Source organism: Macaca mulatta, chromosome 19, assembly GCF_049350105.2.
Source record: "Macaca mulatta isolate MMU2019108-1 chromosome 19, T2T-MMU8v2.0, whole genome shotgun sequence".
Taxonomy (NCBI): Eukaryota; Metazoa; Chordata; class Mammalia; order Primates; family Cercopithecidae; genus Macaca; species Macaca mulatta.
Genome location: NC_133424.1, coordinates 30,699,715 through 30,724,290, shown reverse-complemented (window position 1 = coordinate 30,724,290; position 24,576 = coordinate 30,699,715).

Genomic DNA, 24,576 nt, shown 5'->3' with positions numbered 1-24,576 from the left:
GAAATATCTGTTCTCAGATTGCAAAGAAATAAGGCTAGCAAAGAGATCCACGCAATACAGATGTAACTCTGTGAGATGAATTAAGAGAACACTAAGCAGTTCATCAGAAAGCTTCTTTCCAGATTTCATCTGAGGATATTTCCTTTTTCGCCATAGCCCTCTATGGGCTTCCAAATATCACTTTGCCAATTCCACGAGAACTGTCTTAGCGAAAGGCTTCTTGAGGGGAAATCTGTAACTCTGTGAGATGATTTCACAGAAGACAAAGAAGTTTCTCAGAAAGCTTCTTTCTCTTTGTTATCGGAGGTATTTCCTTTGGCCCTATAGACTTCAATGGGATACGAAATATCTGTTCTCAGATTCCACAGAAATAAGGCTAGCAAAGAGATCCACGAAATACAGATGTAACTCTGTGAGATGAATTAACTGAACACTCAGCAGTTTCTCAGAAAGCTTCCTTCCAGATTTCATCTGAGGATATTTCCTTTTTCACCATAGCCCTCTATGGGCTTCCAAATATCACTTTGCCAATTCCACAAGAACTGTCTTAGCGAAAGGCTTCTTGAGGGGAAAGCTGTAACTCTGTGAGATGATTTCACAGAACACAAAGAAGTTTCTCAGAAAGCTTCTTTCTCTTTGTTATCGGTGGATATTTCCTTTGGCCCTATAGTCTTCAAAGGGATCCGAAATATCAGTTCTCAGATTCCACAGAAATAAGTCTAGCAAAGAGATCCACGAAATACAGATGTAACTCTGTGAGATGAATTAACAGAACACTAAGCAGTTTCTCAGAAAGCTGCTTTCCAGATTTCATCTGAGGATATTTCCTTTTTCACCATAGCCCTCTAAGGGCTTCCAAATATCACTTTGCCAATTCCACAAGAACTGTCTTAGCGAAAGGCTTCTTGAGGGGAAAGCTGTAACTCTGTGAGATGATTTCACAGAACACAAAGAAGTTTCTCAGAAAGCTTCTTTCTCTTTGTTATCGGAGGATATTTACTTTGGCCCTATAGTCTTCAATGGGATCCGAAATATCTGTTCTCAGATACACAGAAATAAGGCTAGCAAAGAGATCCACGAAATACAGATGTAACTCTGTGAGATGAATTAACGGAACACTCAGCAGTTTCTCAGAAATCTTCTTTCCAGATTTCAACTGAGGATATTTCCTTTTTCACCATAGCCCTCTATAAGCTTCCAAATATCACTTTGCCAATTCCACAAGAACTGTCTTAGCGAAAGGCTTCTTGAGGGGAAAGCTGTAACTCTGTGAGATGATTTCACAGAACACAAAGAAGTTTCTCAGAAAGCTTCTTTCTTTTGTTATCGGAGGATATTTCCTTTGGCCCCATAGTCTTCAAAGGGATCCGAAATATCTGTTCTCAGATTCCAAAGAAATAAGGCTAGCAAAGAGATCCACGAAATACAGATGTAACTCTGTGAGATGAATTCACAGAACACTAAGCAGTTTCACAGAAAGCTTCTTTCCAGATTTCATCTGAGGATATTTCCTTTTTCACCATACCCCTCTAAGGGCTTCCAAATATCACTTTGCCAATTCCACAAGAACTGTCTTAGCGAAAGGCTTCTTGAGGGGAAAGCTGTAACTCTGTGAGATGATTTCACAGAACACAAAGAAGTTTCTCAGAAAGCTTCTTTGTCTTTGTTATCGGAGGATATTTCCTTTGGCCCTATAGTCTTCAAAGGGATCCGAAATATCTGTTCTCAGATTCCACAGAAATAAGTCTAGCAAAGAGATCCACGAAATACAGATGTAACTCTGTGAGATGAATTAACAGAACACTAAGCAGTTTCACAGAAAGCTTCTTTCCAGATTTCATCTGAGGATATTTCCTTTTTCACCATAGCCCTCTATGGGCTTCCAAATATCACTTTGCCAATTCCACAAGAAATGTCTTAGCGAAAGGCTTCTTGAGGGGAAAGCTGTAGCTCTGTGAGATGATTTCACAGAACACAAAGAAGTTTCTCAGAAAGCTTCTTTCTCTTTGTTATCGGAGGATATTTCCTTTGGCCTATAGTCTTCAACGGGATCCGATATATCTGTTCTCAGATTCCACAGAAATAAGGCTAGCAAAGAGATCCACGAAATACAGATGTAACTCTGTGAGATGAATTAACGGAACACTAAGCAGTTTCTCAGAAAGCTTCTTTCCAGATTTCATCTGAGGATATTTCCTTTTTCACCATAGCCCTCTATTGGCTTCCAAATATCACTTTTCGAATTCCACAAGAACTGTCTTAGCGAAAGGCTTCTTGAGGGAAAAGCTGTAACTCTGTGAGATGATTTCACAGAACACAAAGAAGTTTCTCAGAAAGCTTCTTTCTCTTTGTTATCGGAGGATATTTCCTTTGGCCCTATAGTCTTCAATGGGATCCGAATTATCTGTTCTCAGATTCCACAGAAATAAGGCTAGCAAAGAGATCCACGAAATACAGATGTAACTCTGTGAGATGAATTAACAGAACACTAAGCAGTTTCTCAGAAAGCTTCTTTCCAGATTTCATCTGAGGATATTTCCTTTTTCACCATAGCCCTCTATGGGCTTCCAAATATCACTTTGCCAATTCCACAAGAACTGTCTTAGCGAAAGGCTTCTTGAGGGGAAAGCTGTAACTCTGTGAGATGATTTCACAGAACACAAAGAAGTTTCTAAGAAAGCTTCTTTCTTTTGTTATCGGAGGATATTTCCTTTGGCCCCATAGTCTTCAAAGGGATCCGAAATATCTGTTCTCAGATTCCAAAGAAATAAGGCTAGCAAAGAGATCCACGAAATACAAATGTAACTCTGTGAGATGAATTAACAGAACACTAAGCAGTTTCTCAGAAAGCTTCTTTCCAGATTTCATCTGAGGATATTTCCTTTTTCACCATAGCCCTCTATTGGCTTCCAAATATCACTTTGCGAATTCCACAAGAACTGTCTTAGCGAAAGGCTTCTTGAGGGAAAAGCTGTAACTCTGTGAGATGATTTCACAGAACACAAAGAAGTTTCTCAGAAAGCTTCATTCTTTTGTTATCGGAGGATATTTCCTTTGGCCCCATAGTCTTCAAAGGGATCCGAAATATCTGTTCTCAGATTCCAAAGAAATAAGGCTAGCAAAGAGATCCACGAAATACAGATGTAACTCTGTGAGATGAATTCACAGAACACTAAGCAGTTTCACAGAAAGCTTCTTTCCAGATTTCATCTGAGGATATTTCCTTTTTCACCATATCCCTCTAAGGGCTTCCAAATATCACTTTGCCAATTCCACCAGAACTGTCTTAGCGAAAGGCTTCTTGAGGGGAAAGCTGTAACTCTGTGAGATGATTTCACAGAACACAAAGAAGTTTCTCAGAAAGCTTCTTTTTCTTTGTTATCGGAGGATATTTCCTTTGGCCCTATAGTCTTCAAAGGGATCCGAAATATCTGTTCTCAGATTCCACAGAAATAAGTCTAGCAAAGAGATCCACGAAATACAGATGTAACTCTGTGAGATGAATTAACAGAACACTCAGCAGTTTCTTAGAAAGCTTCATTCCAGATTTCATCTGAGGATATTTCCTTTTTCACCAAGGCCTCTATGGGCTTCCAAATATCACTTTGCCAATTCCACAAGAACTGTCTTAGCGAAAGGCTTCTTGAGGGGAAAGCTGTAACTCTGTGAGATGATTTCACAGAACACAAAGAAGTTTCTCAGAAACCTTCTTTCTCTTTGTTATCGGAGATTATTTCCTTTGGCCCTATAGTCTTCAAAGGGATCCGAAATATCTGTTCTCAGATTCCAAAGAAATAAGGCTAGAAAAGAGATCCACGAAATACAGATGTAACTCTGTGAGATGAATTAACAGAACACTAAGCAGTTTCTCAGAAAGCTTCTTTCCAGATTTCATCTGAGGATATTTCCTTTTTCACCATAGCCCTCTATGGGCTTCCAAATATCACTTTGCCAATTCCACAAGAACTGTCTTAGCGAAAGGCTTCTTGAGGGGAAAGCTGAAACTCTGTGAGATGATTTCACAGAACACAAAGAAGTTTCTCAGTAAGCTTCTTTCTCTTTGTTATCGGAGGATATTTCCTTTGGCCCTATAGTCTTCAATGGGATCCGAAATATCTGTTCTCAGATTCCACAGAAATAAGGCTAGCAAAGAGATCCACGAAATACAGATGTAACTCTGTGAGATGAATTAACAGAACACTAAGCAGTTTCACAGAAAATTCTTTCCAGATTTCATCTGAGGATATTTCCTTTTTCACCATAGCCTTCTAAGGGCTTCCAAATATCACTTTGCCAATTACACAAGAACTGTCTTAGCGAAAGGCTTCTGGAGGGGAAAGCTGTAAGTCTGTGAGATGATTTCACAGAACACAAAGAAGTTTCTCAGAAATCTTCTTTCTCTTTGTTATCGGAGGATATTTCCTTTGGACCTATAGTCTTCAATGGGATCCGAATTATCTGTTCTCAGATTCCACAGAAATAAGGCTAGCAAAGAGATCCACGAAATACAGATGTAACTCTGTGAGATGAATTAACAGAACACTAAGCAGTTTCTCAGAAAGCTTCTTTCCAGATTTCATCTGAGGATATTTCCTTTTTCACCATGGCCATCTATGGGCTTCCAAATATCGCTTTGCCAATTCCACAAGAACTGTCTTAGCGAAAGGCTTCTTGAGGGAAAAGCTGTAACTCTGTGAGATGATTTCACAGAACACAAAGAAGTTTCTCAGAAAGCTTCTTTCTCTTTGTTATCGGAGGATATTTCCTTTGGCCCTATAGTCTTCAAAGGGATCCGAAATATCTGTTCTCAGATTAAACAGAAATAAGGCTAGCAAAGAGATCCACGAAATACAGATGTAACTCTGTGAGATGAATTAACAGAACACTCAGCAGTTTCTCAGAAATCTTCCTTCCAGATTTCATCTGGGGATGTTTCCTTTTTCACCATAGCCCTCTAAGGGCTTCCAAATATCGCTTTGCCAATTCCACAAGAACTGTCTTAGCGAAAGGCTTCTTGAGGGGAAAGCTGTAACTCTGTGAGATGATTTCACAGAACACAAAGAAATTTCTCAGAAAGCTTCTTTCTCTTTGTTATCGGAGGATATTTCCTTTGGCCCTATAGTCTTCAATGGGATCCGAAATATCTGTTCTCAGATTCCACAGAAATAAGGCTAGCAAAGAGATCCACGAAATACAGATGTAACTCTGTGAGATGAATTAACAGAACCCTAAGCAGTTTCTCAGAAAGCTTCTTTCCAGATTTCATCTGAGGATATATCCTTTTTCACCATAGCCCTCTAAGGGCTTCCAAATATCACTTTGCCAATTCCACAAGAACTGTCTTAGCGAAAGGCTTCTTGAGGGGAAAGCTGTAATTCTGTGAGATGATTTCACAGAACACAAAGAAGTTTCTCAGAAAGCTTCTTTCTCTTTGTTATCGGAGGATATTTCCTTTGGCCCTATAGTCTTCAATGGGATCCGAAATATCTGTTCTCAGATTCCACAGAAATAAGTCTAGCAAAGAGATCCACGAAATACAGATGTAACTCTGTGAGATGAATTAACAGAACACTCAGCAGTTTCACAGAAAGCTTCTTTCCAGATTTCATCTGAGGATATTTCCTTTTTCACCATAGCCCTCTATGGGCTTCCAAATATCACTTTGCCAATTCCACAAGAACTGTCTTAGCGAAAGGCTTCTTCAGGGGAAAGCTGTAACTCTGTGAGATGATTACACAGAACACAAAGAAGTTTCTCAGAAAGCTTCTTTCTCTTTGTTATCGGAGGATATTTCCTTTGGCCCTATAGTCTTCAATGGGATCCGAATTATCTGTTCTCAGATTCCACAGAAATAAGGCTAGCAAAGAGATCCACGAAATACAGATGTAACTCTGTGAGATGAATTAACAGAACACTCAGCAGTTTCTCAGAAAGCTTCTTTCCAGATTTCATCTGAGGATATTTCCATTTTCACCATAGCCCTCTATGGGCTTCCAAATATCGCTTTGCCAATTCCACAAGAACTGTCTTAGCGAAAGGCTTCCTGAGGGGAAAGCTGTAACTCTGTGAGATGATTTCACAGAACACAAAGAAGTTTCTCAGAAAGCTTCTTTCTCTTTGTAATCGGAGGATATTTCCTTTGGCCCTATAGTCTTCAATGGGATCCGAATTATCTGTTCTCAGATTCCACAGAAATAAGGCTAGCAAAGAGATCCACGAAATACAGATGTAACTCTGTGAGATGAATTAACAGAACACTCAGCAGTTTCTCAGAAAGCTTCTTTCCAGATTTCATCTGAGGATATTTCCTTTTTCACCATAGCCCTCTGTGGGCTTCCAAATATCGCTTTGCCAATTCCACAAGAACTGTCTTAGTGAAAGGCTTCTTGAGGGGGAAGCTGTAACTCTGTGAGAAGATTTCACAGAACACAAAGAAGTTCCTCAGAAAGCTTCTTTCTCTTTGTTATCGGAGGATATTTCCTTTGGCCCTATAGTCTTCAAAGGGATCCGAAATATCTGCTCTCAGATTCCACAGAAATAAGGCTAGCAAAGAGATCCACGAAATACAGATGTAACTCTGTGAGATGAATTAACAGAACACTAAGCAGTTTCTCAGAAAGCTTCTTTCCAGATTTCATCTGAGGATATTTCCTTTTTCACCATAGCACTCTATGGGCTTCCAAATATCACTTTGCCAATTCCACAAGAACTGTCTTTGCGAAAGGCTTCTTGAGGGGAAAGCTGTAACTCTGTGAGATGATTTCACAGAACACAAAGAAGTTTCTCAGAAAGCTTCTTTCTCTTTGTTATCGGAGGATATTTCCTTTGGCCCTATAGTCTTCAATATGATCCGAAATATCTGTTCTCAGATTCCACAGAAATAAGGCTAGCAAAGAGATCCACGAAATACAGATGTAACTCTGTAAGATGAATTAACAGAACACTAAGCAGTTTCTCAGAAAGCTTCTTTCCAGATTTCATCTGAGGATATTTCCTTCTTCACCATAGCCCTCTATGGGCTTCCAAATATCACTTTGCCAATTCCACAAGAACTGTCTTAGCGAAAGGCTTCTTGAGGGGAAAGCTGTAACTCTGTGAGATGATTTCACAGAACACAAAGAAGTTTCTCAGAAAGCTTCTTTCTCTTTGTTATCGGAGGATATTTCCTTTGGCCCTATAGTCTTCAATGGGATCCGAAATATCTGTTCTCAGATTCCACAGAAATAAGTCTAGCAAAGAGATCCACGAAATACTGATGTAACTCTGTGAGATGAATTAACAGAACACTCAGCAGTTTCACAGAAAGCTTCTTTCCAGATTTCATCTGAGGATATTTCCTTTTTCACCATAGCCCTCTATGGGCTTCCAAATATCACTTTGCCAATTCCACAAGAACTGTCTTAGCGAAAGGCTTCTTCAGGGGAAAGCTGTAACTCTGTGAGATGATTACACAGAACACAAAGAAGTTTCTCAGAAAGCTTCTTTCTCTTTGTTATCGGAGGATATTTCCTTTGGCCCTATAGTCTTCAATGGGATCCGAATTATCTGTTCTCAGATTCCACAGAAATAAGGCTAGCAAAGAGATCCACGAAATACAGATGTAACTCTGTGAGATGAATTAACAGAACACTAAGCAGTTTCTCAGAAAGCTTCTTTCCAGATTTCCTCTGAGGATATTTCCTTTTTCACCATAGCCCTCTATGGGCTTCCAAATATCGCTTTGCCAATTCCACAAGAACTGTCTTAGCGAAAGGCTTCCTGAGGGGAAAGCTGTAACTCTGTGAGATGATTTCACAGAACACAAAGAAGTTTCTCAGAAAGCTTCTTTCTCTTTGTTATCGGAGGATATTTCCTTTGGCCCTATAGTCTTCAATGGGATCCGAATTATCTGTTCTCAGATTCAACAGAAATAAGGCTAGCAAAGAGATCCACGAAATACAGATGTAACTCTGTGAGATGAATTAACAGAACACTCAGCAGTTTCTCAGAAAGCTTCTTTCCAGATTTCATCTGAGGATATTTCCTTTTTCACCATAGCCCTCTGTGGGCTTCCAAATATCGCTTTGCCAATTCCACAAGAACTGTCTTAGTGAAAGGCTTCTTGAGGGGGAAGCTGTAACTCTGTGAGAAGATTTCACAGAACACAAAGAAGATTCTCAGAAAGCTTCTTTCTCTTTGTTATCGGAGGATATTTCCTTTGGCCCTATAGTCTTCAAAGGGATCCGAAATATCTGCTCTCAGATTCCACAGAAATAAGGCTAGCAAAGAGATCCACGAAATACAGATGTAACTCTGTGAGATGAATTAACAGAACACTAAGCAGTTTCTCAGAAAGCTTCTTTCGAGATTTCATCTGAGGATATTTCCTTTTTCACCATAGCACTCTATGGGCTTCCAAATATCACTTTGCCAATTCCACAAGAACTGTCTTTGCGAAAGGCTTCTTGAGGGGAAAGCTGTAACTCTGTGAGATGATTTCACAGAACACAAAGAAGTTTCTCAGAAAGCTTCTTTCTCTTTGTTATCGGAGGATATTTCCTTTGGCCCTATAGTCTTCAATAAGATCCGAAATATCTGTTCTCAGATTCCACAGAAATAAGGCTAGCAAAGAGATCCACGAAATACAGATGTAACTCTGTGAGATGAATTAACAGAACACTAAGCAGTTTCTCAGAAAGCTGCTTTCCAGATTTCATCTGAGGATATTTCCTTTTTCACCATAGCCCTCGAAGGGCTTCCTAATATCACATTGCCAATTCCACAAGAACTGTCGTAGAGAAAGGCTTCTTGAGGGGAAAGCTGTAACTCTGTGAGATGACTTCACAGAACACAAAGAAGTTTCTCAGAAAGCTTCTTTCTCTTTGTTATCGGAGGATATTTCCTTTGGCCCTATAGTCTTCAATAGGACCGAAATATCTGTTCTCAGATTCCACAGAAATAAATCTAGCAAAGAGATCCACGAAATACAGATGTAACTCTGTGAGATGAATTAACAGAACACTAAGCAGTTTCTCAGAAAGCTTCTTTCCAGATTTCATCTGAGGATATTTCCTTTTTCACCATAGCCCTCTATGGGCTTCCAAATATCACTTTGCCAATTCCACAAGAACTGTCTTAGCGAAAGGCTTCCTGAGAGGAAAGCTGTAGCTCTGTGAGATGATTTCACAGAACACAAAGAAGTTTCTCAGAAAGCTTCTTTCTCTGTTATCGGAGGATATTTCCTTTGGCCCTATAGGCTTCAATGGGATCCGAAATATCTATTCTCAGATTCCACAGAAATAAGGCTAGCAAAGAGATCCACGAAATACAGATGTAACTCTGTGAGATGAATTAACTGAACACTCAGCAGTTTCTCAGAAAGCTTCCTTCCAGATTTCATCTGAGGATATTTCCTTTTTCCCCATAGCCCTCTATGGGCTTCCAAATATCACTTTGCCAATTCCACAAGAACTGTCTTAGCGAAAGGCTTCTTGAGGGGAAAGCTGTAACTCTGTGAGATGATTTCACAGAACACAAAGAAGTTTCTCAGAAAGCTTCTTTCTCTTTGTTATCGGAGGATATTTCCTTTGGCCCTATAGTCTTCAAAGGGATCCGAAATATCTGTTCTCAGATTCCAAAGAAATAAGGCTAGCAAAGAGATCCACGAAATACAGATGTAACTCTGTGAGATGAATTAACAGAACACTAAGCAGTTTCTCAGAAAGCTTCTTTCCAGATTTCATCTGAGGATATTTCCTTTTTCACCATAGCCCTCTATGGGCTTCCAAATATCACTTTGCCAATTCCACGAGAACTGTCTTAGCGAAAGGCTACTTGAGGGGAAAGCTGTAACTCTGTGAGATGATTTCACAGAACACAAAGAAGTTTCTCAGAAAGCTTCTTTCTCTTTGTTATCGGAGGATATATCCTTTGGCCCTATAGTCTTCAAAGGGATTCCGAAATATCTGTTCTCAGATTACACAGAAACAAGTCTAGCAAAGAGATCCATGAAATACAGATGTAACTCTGTGAGATGAATTAACAGAACACTAAGCAGTTTCACAGAAAGCTTCTTCCCAGATTTCATCTGAGGATATTTCCTTTTTCACCATAGCCCTCTATGGGCTTCCAAATATCACTTTGCCAATTCCACGAGAACTGTCTTAGCGAAAGGCTACTTGAGGGGAAAGCTGTAACTCTGTGAGATGATTTCACAGAACACAAAGAAGTTTCTCAGAAAGCTTCTTTCTCTTTGTTATCGGAGGATATTTCCTTTGGCCCTAAAGTCTTCAACGGGTTCTGAAATATCTGTTCTCAGATTCCACAGAAATAAGGCTAGCAAAGAGATACACGAAATACAGATGTAACTCTGTGAGATGAATTAACAGAAAACTAAGCAGTTTCTCAGAAAGCTTCTTTCCAGATTTCATCTGAGGATATTTCCTTTTTCACCATAGCCCTCTATGGGCTTCCAAATATCACTTTGCCAATTCCACGAGAACTGTCTTAGCGAAAGGCTTCTTGAGGGGAAAGCTGTAACTCTGTGAGATGATTTCACAGAACACAAAGAAGTTTCTCAGAAAGCTTTTTTCTCTTTGTTATCGGAGGATATTTCCTTTGGCCCTATAGTCTTCAATGGGATCCGAAATATCTGTTCTCAGATTCCACAGAAATAAGTCTAGCAAAGAGATCCACGAAATACAGATGTAACTCTGTGAGTTGAATTAACTGAACACTCAGCAGTTTCTCAGCAAGCTTCCTTCCAGATTTCATCTGAGGATATATCCTTTTTCACCATAGCCCTCTATGGGCTTCCAAATATCACTTTGCCAATTCCACAAGAACTGTCCTGGCGAAAGGCTTCTTGAGGGGAAAGCTGTAACTCTGTGAGATGATTTCACAGAACACAAAGAAGTTTCTCAGAAAGCTTCTTTCTCTTTGTTATCGGAGGATATTTCCTTTGGCCCTATAGTCTTCAATGGGATCCGAAATATCTGTTCTCAGATTGCAAAGAAATAAGGCTAGCAAAGAGATCCACGCAATACAGATGTAACTCTGTGAGATGAATTAAGAGAACACTAAGCAGTTCATCAGAAAGCTTCTTTCCAGATTTCATCTGAGGATATTTCCTTTTTCGCCATAGCCCTCTATGGGCTTCCAAATATCACTTTGCCAATTCCACGAGAACTGTCTTAGCGAAAGGCTTCTTGAGGGGAAATCTGTAACTCTGTGAGATGATTTCACAGAAGACAAAGAAGTTTCTCAGAAAGCTTCTTTCTCTTTGTTATCGGAGGTATTTCCTTTGGCCCTATAGACTTCAATGGGATACGAAATATCTGTTCTCAGATTCCACAGAAATAAGGCTAGCAAAGAGATCCACGAAATACAGATGTAACTCTGTGAGATGAATTAACTGAACACTCAGCAGTTTCTCAGAAAGCTTCCTTCCAGATTTCATCTGAGGATATTTCCTTTTTCACCATAGCCCTCTATGGGCTTCCAAATATCACTTTGCCAATTCCACAAGAACTGTCTTAGCGAAAGGCTTCTTGAGGGGAAAGCTGTAACTCTGTGAGATGATTTCACAGAACACAAAGAAGTTTCTCAGAAAGCTTCTTTCTCTTTGTTATCGGTGGATATTTCCTTTGGCCCTATAGTCTTCAAAGGGATCCGAAATATCAGTTCTCAGATTCCACAGAAATAAGTCTAGCAAAGAGATCCACGAAATACAGATGTAACTCTGTGAGATGAATTAACAGAACACTAAGCAGTTTCTCAGAAAGCTGCTTTCCAGATTTCATCTGAGGATATTTCCTTTTTCACCATAGCCCTCTAAGGGCTTCCAAATATCACTTTGCCAATTCCACAAGAACTGTCTTAGCGAAAGGCTTCTTGAGGGGAAAGCTGTAACTCTGTGAGATGATTTCACAGAACACAAAGAAGTTTCTCAGAAAGCTTCTTTCTCTTTGTTATCGGAGGATATTTACTTTGGCCCTATAGTCTTCAATGGGATCCGAAATATCTGTTCTCAGATACACAGAAATAAGGCTAGCAAAGAGATCCACGAAATACAGATGTAACTCTGTGAGATGAATTAACGGAACACTCAGCAGTTTCTCAGAAATCTTCTTTCCAGATTTCAACTGAGGATATTTCCTTTTTCACCATAGCCCTCTATAAGCTTCCAAATATCACTTTGCCAATTCCACAAGAACTGTCTTAGCGAAAGGCTTCTTGAGGGGAAAGCTGTAGCTCTGTGAGATGATTTCACAGAACACAAAGAAGTTTCTCAGAAAGCTTCTTTCTCTTTGTTATCGGAGGATATTTCCTTTGGCCTATAGTCTTCAACGGGATCCGATATATCTGTTCTCAGATTCCACAGAAATAAGGCTAGCAAAGAGATCCACGAAATACAGATGTAACTCTGTGAGATGAATTAACGGAACACTAAGCAGTTTCTCAGAAAGCTTCTTTCCAGATTTCATCTGAGGATATTTCCTTTTTCACCATAGCCCTCTATTGGCTTCCAAATATCACTTTTCGAATTCCACAAGAACTGTCTTAGCGAAAGGCTTCTTGAGGGAAAAGCTGTAACTCTGTGAGATGATTTCACAGAACACAAAGAAGTTTCTCAGAAAGCTTCTTTCTCTTTGTTATCGGAGGATATTTCCTTTGGCCCTATAGTCTTCAATGGGATCCGAATTATCTGTTCTCAGATTCCACAGAAATAAGGCTAGCAAAGAGATCCACGAAATACAGATGTAACTCTGTGAGATGAATTAACAGAACACTAAGCAGTTTCTCAGAAAGCTTCTTTCCAGATTTCATCTGAGGATATTTCCTTTTTCACCATAGCCCTCTATGGGCTTCCAAATATCACTTTGCCAATTCCACAAGAACTGTCTTAGCGAAAGGCTTCTTGAGGGGAAAGCTGTAACTCTGTGAGATGATTTCACAGAACACAAAGAAGTTTCTAAGAAAGCTTCTTTCTTTTGTTATCGGAGGATATTTCCTTTGGCCCCATAGTCTTCAAAGGGATCCGAAATATCTGTTCTCAGATTCCAAAGAAATAAGGCTAGCAAAGAGATCCACGAAATACAAATGTAACTCTGTGAGATGAATTAACAGAACACTAAGCAGTTTCTCAGAAAGCTTCTTTCCAGATTTCATCTGAGGATATTTCCTTTTTCACCATAGCCCTCTATTGGCTTCCAAATATCACTTTGCGAATTCCACAAGAACTGTCTTAGCGAAAGGCTTCTTGAGGGAAAAGCTGTAACTCTGTGAGATGATTTCACAGAACACAAAGAAGTTTCTCAGAAAGCTTCATTCTTTTGTTATCGGAGGATATTTCCTTTGGCCCCATAGTCTTCAAAGGGATCCGAAATATCTGTTCTCAGATTCCAAAGAAATAAGGCTAGCAAAGAGATCCACGAAATACAGATGTAACTCTGTGAGATGAATTCACAGAACACTAAGCAGTTTCACAGAAAGCTTCTTTCCAGATTTCATCTGAGGATATTTCCTTTTTCACCATATCCCTCTAAGGGCTTCCAAATATCACTTTGCCAATTCCACCAGAACTGTCTTAGCGAAAGGCTTCTTGAGGGGAAAGCTGTAACTCTGTGAGATGATTTCACAGAACACAAAGAAGTTTCTCAGAAAGCTTCTTTTTCTTTGTTATCGGAGGATATTTCCTTTGGCCCTATAGTCTTCAAAGGGATCCGAAATATCTGTTCTCAGATTCCACAGAAATAAGTCTAGCAAAGAGATCCACGAAATACAGATGTAACTCTGTGAGATGAATTAACAGAACACTCAGCAGTTTCTTAGAAAGCTTCATTCCAGATTTCATCTGAGGATATTTCCTTTTTCACCAAGGCCTCTATGGGCTTCCAAATATCACTTTGCCAATTCCACAAGAACTGTCTTAGCGAAAGGCTTCTTGAGGGGAAAGCTGTAACTCTGTGAGATGATTTCACAGAACACAAAGAAGTTTCTCAGAAACCTTCTTTCTCTTTGTTATCGGAGATTATTTCCTTTGGCCCTATAGTCTTCAAAGGGATCCGAAATATCTGTTCTCAGATTCCAAAGAAATAAGGCTAGAAAAGAGATCCACGAAATACAGATGTAACTCTGTGAGATGAATTAACAGAACACTAAGCAGTTTCTCAGAAAGCTTCTTTCCAGATTTCATCTGAGGATATTTCCTTTTTCACCATAGCCCTCTATGGGCTTCCAAATATCACTTTGCCAATTCCACAAGAACTGTCTTAGCGAAAGGCTTCTTGAGGGGAAAGCTGAAACTCTGTGAGATGATTTCACAGAACACAAAGAAGTTTCTCAGTAAGCTTCTTTCTCTTTGTTATCGGAGGATATTTCCTTTGGCCCTATAGTCTTCAATGGGATCCGAAATATCTGTTCTCAGATTCCACAGAAATAAGGCTAGCAAAGAGATCCACGAAATACAGATGTAACTCTGTGAGATGAATTAACAGAACACTAAGCAGTTTCACAGAAAATTCTTTCCAGATTTCATCTGAGGATATTTCCTTTTTCACCATAGCCTTCTAAGGGCTTCCAAATATCACTTTGCCAATTACACAAGAACTGTCTTAGCGAAAGGCTTCTGGAGGGGAAAGCTGTAAGTCTGTGAGATGATTTCACAGAACACAAAGAAGTTTCTCAGAAATCTTCTTTCTCTTTGTTATCGGAGGATATTTCCTTTGGACCTATAGTCTTCAATGGGATCCGAATTATCTGTTCTCAGATTCCACAGAAATAAGGCTAGCAAAGAGATCCACGAAATACAGATGTAACTCTGTGAGATGAATTAACAGAACACTAAGCAGTTTCTCAGAAAGCTTCTTTCCAGATTTCATCTGAGGATATTTCCTTTTTCACCATGGCCATCTATGGGCTTCCAAATATCGCTTTGCCAATTCCACAAGAACTGTCTTAGCGAAAGGCTTCTTGAGGGAAAAGCTGTAACTCTGTGACATGATTTCACAGAACACAAAGAAGTTTCTCAGAAAGCTTCTTTCTCTTTGTTATCGGAGGATATTTCCTTTGGCCCTATAGTCTTCAAAGGGATCCGAAATATCTGTTCTCAGATTAAACAGAAATAAGGCTAGCAAAGAGATCCACGAAATACAGATGTAACTCTGTGAGATGAATTAACAGAACACTCAGCAGTTTCTCAGAAATCTTCCTTCCAGATTTCATCTGGGGATGTTTCCTTTTTCACCATAGCCCTCTAAGGGCTTCCAAATATCGCTTTGCCAATTCCACAAGAACTGTCTTAGCGAAAGGCTTCTTGAGGGGAAAGCTGTAACTCTGTGAGATGATTTCACAGAACACAAAGAAATTTCTCAGAAAGCTTCTTTCTCTTTGTTATCGGAGGATATTTCCTTTGGCCCTATAGTCTTCAATGGGATCCGAAATATCTGTTCTCAGATTCCACAGAAATAAGGCTAGCAAAGAGATCCACGAAATACAGATGTAACTCTGTGAGATGAATTAACAGAACCCTAAGCAGTTTCTCAGAAAGCTTCTTTCCAGATTTCATCTGAGGATATATCCTTTTTCACCATAGCCCTCTAAGGGCTTCCAAATATCACTTTGCCAATTCCACAAGAACTGTCTTAGCGAAAGGCTTCTTGAGGGGAAAGCTGTAATTCTGTGAGATGATTTCACAGAACACAAAGAAGTTTCTCAGAAAGCTTCTTTCTCTTTGTTATCGGAGGATATTTCCTTTGGCCCTATAGTCTTCAATGGGATCCGAAATATCTGTTCTCAGATTCCACAGAAATAAGTCTAGCAAAGAGATCCACGAAATACAGATGTAACTCTGTGAGATGAATTAACAGAACACTCAGCAGTTTCACAGAAAGCTTCTTTCCAGATTTCATCTGAGGATATTTCCTTTTTCACCATAGCCCTCTATGGGCTTCCAAATATCACTTTGCCAATTCCACAAGAACTGTCTTAGCGAAAGGCTTCTTCAGGGGAAAGCTGTAACTCTGTGAGATGATTACACAGAACACAAAGAAGTTTCTCAGAAAGCTTCTTTCTCTTTGTTATCGGAGGATATTTCCTTTGGCCCTATAGTCTTCAATGGGATCCGAATTATCTGTTCTCAGATTCCACAGAAATAAGGCTAGCAAAGAGATCCACGAAATACAGATGTAACTCTGTGAGATGAATTAACAGAACACTCAGCAGTTTCTCAGAAAGCTTCTTTCCAGATTTCATCTGAGGATATTTCCATTTTCACCATAGCCCTCTATGGGCTTCCAAATATCGCTTTGCCAATTCCACAAGAACTGTCTTAGCGAAAGGCTTCCTGAGGGGAAAGCTGTAACTCTGTGAGATGATTTCACAGAACACAAAGAAGTTTCTCAGAAAGCTTCTTTCTCTTTGTAATCGGAGGATATTTCCTTTGGCCCTATAGTCTTCAATGGGATCCGAATTATCTGTTCTCAGATTCCACAGAAATAAGGCTAGCAAAGAGATCCACGAAATACAGATGTAACTCTGTGAGATGAATTAACAGAACACTCAGCAGTTTCTCAGAAAGCTTCTTTCCAGATTTCATCTGAGGATATTTCCTTTTTCACCATAGCCCTCTGTGGGCTTCCAAATATCGCTTTGCCAATTCCACAAGAACTGTCTTAGTGAAAGGCTTCTTGAGGGGGAAGCTGTAACTCTGTGAGAAGATTTCACAGAACACAAAGAAGTTCCTCAGAAAGCTTCTTTCTCTTTGTTATCGGAGGATATTTCCTTTGGCCCTATAGTCTTCAAAGGGATCCGAAATATCTGCTCTCAGATTCCACAGAAATAAGGCTAGCAAAGAGATCCACGAAATACAGATGTAACTCTGTGAGATGAATTAACAGAACACTAAGCAGTTTCTCAGAAAGCTTCTTTCCAGATTTCATCTGAGGATATTTCCTTTTTCACCATAGCACTCTATGGGCTTCCAAATATCACTTTGCCAATTCCACAAGAACTGTCTTTGCGAAAGGCTTCTTGAGGGGAAAGCTGTAACTCTGTGAGATGATTTCACAGAACACAAAGAAGTTTCTCAGAAAGCTTCTTTCTCTTTGTTATCGGAGGATATTTCCTTTGGCCCTATAGTCTTCAATATGATCCGAAATATCTGTTCTCAGATTCCACAGAAATAAGGCTAGCAAAGAGATCCACGAAATACAGATGTAACTCTGTGAGATGAATTAACAGAACACTAAGCAGTTTCTCAGAAAGCTTCTTTCCAGATTTCATCTGAGGATATTTCCTTCTTCACCATAGCCCTCTATGGGCTTCCAAATATCACTTTGCCAATTCCACAAGAACTGTCTTAGCGAAAGGCTTCTTGAGGGGAAAGCTGTAACTCTGTGAGATGATTTCACAGAACACAAAGAAGTTTCTCAGAAAGCTTCTTTCTCTTTGTTATCGGAGGATATTTCCTTTGGCCCTATAGTCTTCAATGGGATCCGAAATATCTGTTCTCAGATTCCACAGAAATAAGTCTAGCAAAGAGATCCACGAAATACTGATGTAACTCTGTGAGATGAATTAACAGAACACTCAGCAGTTTCACAGAAAGCTTCTTTCCAGATTTCATCTGAGGATATTTCCTTTTTCACCATAGCCCTCTATGGGCTTCCAAATATCACTTTGCCAATTCCACAAGAACTGTCTTAGCGAAAGGCTTCTTCAGGGGAAAGCTGTAACTCTGTGAGATGATTACACAGAACACAAAGAAGTTTCTCAGAAAGCTTCTTTCTCTTTGTTATCGGAGGATATTTCCTTTGGCCCTATAGTCTTCAATGGGATCCGAATTATCTGTTCTCAGATTCCACAGAAATAAGGCTAGCAAAGAGATCCACGAAATACAGATGTAACTCTGTGAGATGAATTAACAGAACACTAAGCAGTTTCTCAGAAAGCTTCTTTCCAGATTTCCTCTGAGGATATTTCCTTTTTCACCATAGCCCTCTATGGGCTTCCAAATATCGCTTTGCCAATTCCACAAGAACTGTCTTAGCGAAAGGCTTCCTGAGGGGAAAGCTGTAACTCTGTGAGATGATTTCACAGAACACAAAGAAGTTTCTCAGAAAGCTTCTTTCTCTTTGTTATCGGAGGATATTTCCTTTGGCCCTATAGTCTTCAATGGGATCCGAATTATCTGTTCTCAGATTCAACAGAAATAAGGCTAGCAAAGAGATCCACGAAATACAGATGTAACTCTGTGAGATGAATTAACAGAACACTCAGCAGTTTCTCAGAAAGCTTCTTTCCAGATTTCATCTGAGGATATTTCCTTTTTCACCATAGCCCTCTGTGGGCTTCCAAATATCGCTTTGCCAATTCCACAAGAACTGTCTTAGTGAAAGGCTTCTTGAGGGGGAAGCTGTAACTCTGTGAGAAGATTTCACAGAACACAAAGAAGATTCTCAGAAAGCTTCTTTCTCTTTGTTATCGGAGGATATTTCCTTTGGCCCTATAGTCTTCAAAGGGATCCGAAATATCTGCTCTCAGATTCCACAGAAATAAGGCTAGCAAAGAGATCCACGAAATACAGATGTAACTCTGTGAGATGAATTAACAGAACACTAAGCAGTTTCTCAGAAAGCTTCTTTCGAGATTTCATCTGAGGATATTTCCTTTTTCACCATAGCACTCTATGGGCTTCCAAATATCACTTTGCCAATTCCACAAGAACTGTCTTTGCGAAAGGCTTCTTGAGGGGAAAGCTGTAACTCTGTGAGATGATTTCACAGAACACAAAGAAGTTTCTCAGAAAGCTTCTTTCTCTTTGTTATCGGAGGATATTTCCTTTGGCCCTATAGTCTTCAATAAGATCCGAAATATCTGTTCTCAGATTCCACAGAAATAAGGCTAGCAAAGAGATCCACGAAATACAGATGTAACTCTGTGAGATGAATTAACAGAACACTAAGCAGTTTCTCAGAAAGCTTCTTTCCAGATTTCATCTGAGGATATTTCCTTCTTCACCATAGCCCTCTATGGGCTTCCAAATATCACTTTGCCAATTCCACAAGAACTGTCTTAGCGAAAGGCTTCTTGAGGGGAAAGCTGTAACTCTGTGAGATGATTTCACAGAACACAAAGAAGTTTCTCAGAAAGCTTCTTTCTCTTTGTTATCGGAGGATATTTCCTTTGGCCCTATAGTCTTCAATGGGATCCGAAATATCTGTTCTCAGATTCCACAGAAATAAGGCTAGCAAAGAGATCCGCGAAATACAGATGTAACTCTGTGAAATGAATTAACAGAACACTAAGCAGTTTCTCAGAAAGCTTCTTTCCAGATTTCATCTGAGGATATTTCCTTTTTCACCATAGCCCTCTATGGGCTTCCAAATATCACTTTGCCAATTCCACAAGAACTGTCTTAGCGAAAGGCTTCTTGAGGGGAAAGCTGTAACTCTGTGAGATGATTTCACAGAACACAAAGAAGTTTCTCAGAAAGCCTCTTTCTCTTTGTTATCGGAGGATATTTCCTTTGGCCCTATAGTCTTCAATGGGATCCGAAATATCTTTTCTGAGATTCCACAGAAATAAGTCTAGCAAAGTGATCCACGAAATACAGATGTAACTCTGTGAGATGAATTAACAGAACACTAAGCAGTTTCTCAGAAAGCTTCCTACCAGATTTCATCTGAGGATATTTCCTTTTTCACCATAGCCCTCTATGGGCTTCCAAATATCACTTTGCCAATTCCACAAGAACTGTCTTAGCGAAAGGCTTCTTGAGGGGAAAGCTGTAACTCTGTGAGATGATTTCACAGAACACAAAGAAGTTTCTCAGAAAGCTTCTTTCTCTTTGTTATCGGAGGATATTTCCTTTGGCCCTATAGTCTTCAAGGGATCCGAAATATCTGTTGTCAGATTCCACAGAAATAAGGCTAGCAAAGACATCCATGAAATACAGATGAAACTCTGTGAGATGAATTAACAGAACACTAAGCAGTTTCTCAGAAAGCTTCTTTCCAGATTTCATCTGAGGATATTTCCTTTTTCACCATAGCCCTCTATGTCCTTCCAAATATCACTTTGCCAATTCCACAAGAACTGTCTTAGCGAAAGGCTTCTTGAGGGGAAAGCTGTAACTCTGTGAGATGATTTCACAGAACACAAAGAAGTTTCTCAGAAAGCTTCTTTCTCTTTTTTATCGGAGATTATTTCCTTTGGCCCTATAGGCTTCAATGGGATCCGAAATATCTGTTCTCAGATTCCACAGAAATAAGTCTAGCAAAGAGATCCACGAAATACAGATGTAACTCTGTGAGATGAATTAACAGAACACTAAGCAGTTTCTCAGAAAGCTTCTTTCCAGATTTCATCTGAGGATATTTCCTTTTTCTCCATAGCCCTCTATGGGCTTCCAAATATCACTTTGCCAATTCCACAAGAACTGTCTTAGCGAAAGGCTTCTTGAGGGGAAAGCTGTAACTCTGTGAGATGATTTCACAGAACACAAAGAAGTTTCTCAGAAAGCTTCTTTCTCTTTGTTATCGGAGGATATTTCCTTTGGCCCTATAGTCTTCAATGGGATCCGAAATATCTGTTCTCAGATTCCACAGAAATAAGGCTAGCAAAGAGATCCACGAAATACAGATGTAACTCTGTGAGATGAATTAACAGAACACTAAGCAGTTTCTCAGAAAGCTTCTTTCCAGATTTCATCTGAGGATATTTCCTTTTTCACCCTAGCCCTCTATGGGCTTCCAAATATCACTTTGCCAATTCCACAAGAACTGTCTTAGCGAAAGGTTTCTTGAGGGGAAAGCTGTAACTGTGTGAGATTATTTCACAGAACACAAAGAAGTTTCGCAGAAAGCTTCTTTCTCTTTGTTATCGGAGGATACTTCCTTTGGCCCTATAGTCTTCAGTAGGATCCGAAATATCTGTTCTCAGATTCCACAGAAATAAGGCTAGCAAAGAGATCCACGAAATACAGATGTAACTCTGTGAGATGAATTAACAGAACACTAAGCAGTTTCTCAGAAAGCTTCTTTCCAGATTTCATCTGAGGATATTTCCTTTTTCACCATAGCCCTCTATGGGCTTCCAAATATCACTTTGCCAATTCCACAAGAACTGTCTTAGCGAAAGGCTTCTTGAGGGGAAAGCTGTAACTCTGTGAGATGATTTCACAGAACACAAAGAAGTTTCTCAGAAATCTTCTTTCTCTTTGTTATCGGAGGATATTTCCTTTGGCCCTATAGTCTTCAAAGGGATACGAAATATCTGTTCTTAGATTCCAAAGAAATAAGGCTAGCAAAGAGATCCACGAAATACAGATGTAACTCTGTGAGATGAATTAACAGAACACTAAGCAGTTTCTCAGAAAGCTTCTTTCTTTTGTTATCGGAGGATATTTCCTTTGGCCCCATATTCTTCAAAGGGATCCGAAATATCTGTTCTCAGATTCCAAAGAAATAAGGCTAGCAAAGAGATCCACGAAATACAGATGTAACTCTGTGAGATGAATTCACAGAACACTAAGCAGTTTCTCCGAAAGCTTCTTTCCAGATTTCATCTGAGGATATTTCCTCTTTCACCATACCCCTCTAAGGGCTTCCAAATATCACTTTGCCAATTCCACAAGAACGGTCTTAGCGAAAGGCTTCTTGAGGGGAAAGCTGTAACTCTGTGAGATGATTTCACAGAACACAAAGAAGTTTCTCAGAAAGCTTCTTTGTCTTTGTTATCGGAGGATATTTCCTTTGGCCCTATAGTCTTCAAAGGGATCCGAAATATCTGTTCTCAGATTCCACAGAAATAAGTCTAGCAAAGAGATCCACGAAATACAGATGTAACTCTGTGAGATGAATTAACAGAACACTCAGCAGTTTCTCAGAAAGCTTCTTTCCAGATTTCATCTGAGGATATTTCCTTTTTCACCAAGGCCTCTATGGGCTTCCAAATATCACTTTGCCAATTCCACAAGAACTGTCTTAGCGAAAGGCTTCTTGAGGGGAAAGCTGTAACTCTGTGAGATGATTTCACAGAACACAAAGAAGTTTCTCAGAAAGCTTCTTTGTCTTTGTTATCGGAGATTATTTCCTTTGGCCCTATAGTCTTCAAAGGGATCCGAAATATCTGTTCTCAGATTCCAAAGAAATAAGGCTAGAAAAGAGATCCACGAAATACAGATGTAACTCTGTGAGATGAATTAACAGAACACTAAGCAGTGTCTCAGACAGCTTCTTTCCAGATTTCATCTGAGGATATTTCCTTTTTCAGCAAAGCCCTCTATGGGCTTCCAAATATCACTTTGCCAATTGCACAAGAACTGTCTTAGCGAAAGGCTTCTTGAGGGGAAAGCTGTAACTCTGTGAGATGATTTCACAGAACACAAAGAAGTTTCTCAGAAAGCTTCTTTCTCTTTGTTATCGGAGGATATTTCCTTTGGCCCTATAGTCTTCAAAGGGATCCGAAATATCTGTTCTCAGATTCCACAGAAATAAGTCTAGCAAAGAGTTCCACGAAATACAGATGTAACTCTGTGAGATGAATTAACAGAACACTAAGCAGTTTCACAGAAAGCTTCTTTCCAGTTTTCATCTGAGGATATTTCCTTTTTCACCATAGCCCTCTATGGGCTTCCAAATATCACTTTGCCGATTCCACAAGAACTGTCTTAGCGAAAGGCTTCTTGAGGGGAAAGCTGTAACTCTGTGAGATGATTTCACAGAACACAAAGAAGTTTCTCAGAAAGCTTCTTTCTCTTTGTTATCGGAGGATATTTCCTTTGGCCCTATAGTCTTCAATGGGATCCGAATTATCTGTTCTCAGATTCAACAGAAATAAGGCTAGCAAAGAGATCCACGAAATACAGATGTAACTCTGTGAGATGAATTAACAGAACACTCAGCAGTTTCTCAGAAAGCTTCTTTCCAGATTTCATCTGAGGATATTTCCTTTTTCACCATAGCCCTCTGTGGGCTTCCAAATATCGCTTTGCCAATTCCACAAGAACTGTCTTAGTGAAAGGCTTCTTGAGGGGGAAGCTGTAACTCTGTGAGAAGATTTCACAGAACACAAAGAAGATTCTCAGAAAGCTTCTTTCTCTTTGTTATCGGAGGATATTTCCTTTGGCCCTATAGTCTTCAAAGGGATCCGAAATATCTGCTCTCAGATTCCACAGAAATAAGGCTAGCAAAGAGATCCACGAAATACAGATGTAACTCTGTGAGATGAATTAACAGAACACTAAGCAGTTTCTCAGAAAGCTTCTTTCGAGATTTCATCTGAGGATATTTCCTTTTTCACCATAGCACTCTATGGGCTTCCAAATATCACTTTGCCAATTCCACAAGAACTGTCTTTGCGAAAGGCTTCTTGAGGGGAAAGCTGTAACTCTGTGAGATGATTTCACAGAACACAAAGAAGTTTCTCAGAAAGCTTCTTTCTCTTTGTTATCGGAGGATATTTCCTTTGGCCCTATAGTCTTCAATAAGATCCGAAATATCTGTTCTCAGATTCCACAGAAATAAGGCTAGCAAAGAGATCCACGAAATACAGATGTAACTCTGTGAGATGAATTAACAGAACACTAAGCAGTTTCTCAGAAAGCTTCTTTCCAGATTTCATCTGAGGATATTTCCTTCTTCACCATAGCCCTCTATGGGCTTCCAAATATCACTTTGCCAATTCCACAAGAACTGTCTTAGCGAAAGGCTTCTTGAGGGGAAAGCTGTAACTCTGTGAGATGATTTCAGAGAACACAAAGAAGTTTCTCAGAAAGCTTCTTTCTCTTTGTTATCGGAGGATATTTCCTTTGGCCCTATAGTCTTCAATGGGATCCGAAATATCTGTTCTCAGATTCCACAGAAATAAGGCTAGCAAAGAGATCCACGAAATACAGATGTAACTCTGTGAGATGAATTAACAGAACACTAAGCAGTTTCTCAGAAAGCTTCTTTCCAGATTTCATCTGAGGATATTTCCTTTTTCACCATAGCCTTCTAAGGGCTTCCAAATATCACTTTGCCAATTCCACAAGAACTGTCTTTGCGAAAGGCTTCTTGAGGGGAAAGCTGTAACTCTGTGAGATGATTTCACAGAACACAAAGAAGTTTCTCAGAAAGCTTCTTCCTCTTTGTTATCAGAGGATATTTCCTTTGGCCCTATAGTCTTCAATGGGATCCGAAATATCTGTTCTCAGATCACACAGAAATAAGGCTAGCAAAGAGATCCACGAAATACAGATGTAACTCTGTGAGATGAATTAACAGAACACTCAGCAGTTTCTCAGAAAGCTTCTTTCCAGATTTCATCTGAGGATATTTCCTTTTTCACCATAGCCCTCTATGGGCTTCCAAATATCACTTTGCCAATTCCACAAGAACTGTCTTAGCGAAAGGCTTCTTGAGGTGAAAGCTGTAACTCTGTGAGATGATTTCACAGAACACAAAGAAATTTCTCAGAAATCTTCTTTCTCTTTGTTATCGGAGGATATTTCCTTTGGCCCTATAGTCTTCAAAGGGATACGAAATATCTGTTCTCAGATTCCAAAGAAATAAGGCTAGCAAAGAGATCCACGAAATACAGATGTAACTCTGT